The sequence below is a fragment of the Chaetura pelagica genome, unplaced genomic scaffold (assembly GCF_000747805.2).
Source record: "Chaetura pelagica isolate M959 unplaced genomic scaffold, ChaPel_1.0 scaffold346, whole genome shotgun sequence".
In the NCBI taxonomy this organism is placed as follows: domain Eukaryota; kingdom Metazoa; phylum Chordata; class Aves; order Apodiformes; family Apodidae; genus Chaetura; species Chaetura pelagica.
Genome location: NW_009953797.1, coordinates 2911200 through 2914252, shown reverse-complemented (window position 1 = coordinate 2914252; position 3053 = coordinate 2911200).

Below are 3053 nucleotides of genomic sequence, written 5' to 3'. Positions count from 1 at the left end.
GGTCCCGGCGCTGCCCGGCTCGGCGGCTCCGGCCATCGCGTGCTGAGCGTGAGAGAGGAGAGCGCTGGTCCTTCCACGGGCCTCGAAAGCACCGACGTGCCACCGGTTATGGTGGCCGAAAGAAACTGGTATCACGGCGTCTGTTTTGTTTTTCTTTTCCAATTGCAGCACCTCATTACAAACACAGGTTTTCAGTCTGAAATACACTTGCAAGAAAGATGAAGATGTTTACCACTCGGAGTCAGCTACAAAGCAAAGCTCTCAGGAGTGCGAAGCCGGTGCTGCTGCTTCCAGCCCACCTGCAATTCCCGGCAATTAACACCACGCGGGGGCAGGTGCCCCGGCCGGGGGGGCTGCGCCTTACACTGCACCTGGTGGGGACTGGGAGGGGTGACCAGGCCTCCAGGCAGGGAAATAAGAGTTTCGTTTTACTGTAGAGCTGACGGTCTAGTGATGTCGTCTCCCTCATCCCCTGTGTACATGTACGTTTATTGTCACAGGTTGCCACTAAAGCTTCCCAGGAAGCTGGAGAGCTGTCCGATGAGGCTGAAAACATGCTGATTTGTGAACCAGACTCCTTCCTCAGCCATTTTCTGGAGTTTCTCAGCAAGCTGAATTAAAATGCTGCCAGCAGCTGTCACAGGACACAGTGAAGTTTGGAATGCATGAAAAACACCCACCCTTGCAAGTCATAAAGCTACAGCAGAACCAGGACAGAGGAAGCAGTGCCTCTGCCTGCCTTTACCTTCCAAAAACGGACCAAAATAACTGTCTCAGCCTAACACCCAGCTGATAAAAACCAGGAAAGGTGAGAGCCTGGGTGTTTCATTATACAGGTATCTGCTTCTGCCTCGTAAAACAAGTAAAAATATTAAATCCATGAGGCCCAGGCAGAAGCACATGGCATTTCTGCGTTGCTAGAATTGCATCAGACAGTTCTCCGATTTCCTGTTCTGATTAATTTACACTATACAATGTACCGTAATAAACCCAGAATGCATCTAATTCATCTAAACAAATATGTGGTTCCAGAAATTATTTTGTCCCTTCTGGTTTGATTCTCAGCTTCACAAAATTCTCAAGTCTTTAATGTCCTGAGGAATTACTCTTTCAGCAGAAGCAAAATGAATTATGCATCAATGAACAATTGGGTTATCAAGGTTGTTCATTTAATGTTCCAGCTGTTCTATAGCACCATCTTAATGTTTATTGAAGATTTCTTTTGAATTTAGTCTTATTCTATGGTACTTACAAATCAATGCATTGCATTTCTTACAGCTGCTGTGCCAGTTCATAGCAAATACAAGTACATAATGAATTTCTTGCCTTTTACTGCTAGAACTAGAAATGACAGAGGGTGGAGGCTTCACTCAAAGGAAATCCATTAATGTAATAATAGTGAAGCCAGATATTAAAGCTGATAGGATTTGTGGGCAGTTTTGTACAGCACTTAACTACATTAACACTGTTATTTGTTCCTTGCCCTCCTAAGTGCAAAAACTTAGATATACTGGGAGCAAACACAGTAGTGGCCACTGCTTCTTTGCTCTTTTCCAGTGCCTTGCAGGCACATGGACATCAGCTTATTCTGGAAGAGATACCAGGAAGAAATGTTGCAAAGCTGGTGGTCAGCAAGGAGACAATTTTGCTGCAACATCAACAACCTGGAGTTTAGTTATGTACAGAGTTTTATTCCTCATAGCCCCTCGTTGAAAGCACTTATATTTTTTAAATGAGTGCTTCATAAGGCATGAACAGCCTGAGTTTTGTTTAATGTTAACACTTCTAAGCTCTGCAATCCTTTATATTTAGGCAGTTTGAAGGGCACAAAGAGAGGAGGGTTTGTGAGGCAAGGCCTTGCTTGGGAAGGCACTGTTTGGGGCCTTCCTGCATGTACCAGCATACAACTGCAAGAAAACCCTCTAGGTTTCAGTTCACAGAGATATGAAGACATCCTTTTGCTTTCAAAATAGCTAATATTTTTCTTTGCTTGGGCCATAAAATATGGATGCTAGGATAAGGAGTAGAAATGTAAAATAAGTTTACTTGCATATACTTTGCATCTTGTGTTTTCTTCTTCAGGTAGTTATGGCAAGTTAGATCCACTTTGTGAAGGAGCCAGAAAAGCAGTATTAAATGCTCACTAATTTGCATGGGGACATTCCCTTTCATCTTGGTTTTCTTTCAGGCAATTTACTTGCATTACAAAGGTATTAGAAATACCAGGATGCAGTTATTCTTCTGTGCCTCTTGATGCTCTAGATAATCTTGTTACACACGTGTCAACCAAATAATAATTTACCTCCTTTTCCAGAACAGCTCATATATTATCATCCTGAATATTACACATTCATGTAGAACTGTGGTGTGCATGTAGTTCTAATAACTTTAATTAAAAGAAAAATTAAACTCCTGGATATCTGGCATTCTTTCAACTTTTACAAAGTTTCCTACATCAAAAGATACTAATTTTGAAGTCACCACCAGCTGATGATCAAGCCATACATGTTCATACAGATGTACCAGGTCTGCTCTTGGCCACAAATGTCCCAGAGAGAACATTCGTGCATCATGAGACCATCCCAAGGCAGAGAGAAAGAAGGTGGGATAGTTGTGAGGACATAATTAAAGCTGACTGGGTCTTACCACAACTGATATTCCAGCTATCCCAAAAGTAATGTTGCCTTTTCCTCTCTATTTCCTCCACTTGTCATTATTAGAGTATGAATCTTTTTTTTGCTCCTGATTTGTCCACATATAGTCTTAACCTCCACTTGTGACCCAGGTAAATTCAGTTTGCAAATAGTCGTATACCAGAATGCTGGTACCCCGAGCATTTTTCAGTTTGACCCATAATTAGTTATGAAAGAAAGAAGTTAGTCTTTGCATCCTAGTGGAGTGGTATAAGCAAAGCAACATAATTTGTTGAGGCTCGGGAGCACTGGGCAGCAAAGCTGCAGTTTCTAGTGCAGCTGCAGGAGAGACAGGCTGTCCATTATAAACCCAAAGACAAACAGATCCTGTCACTCAACGTCTCCTCTCAGCTGTAACCT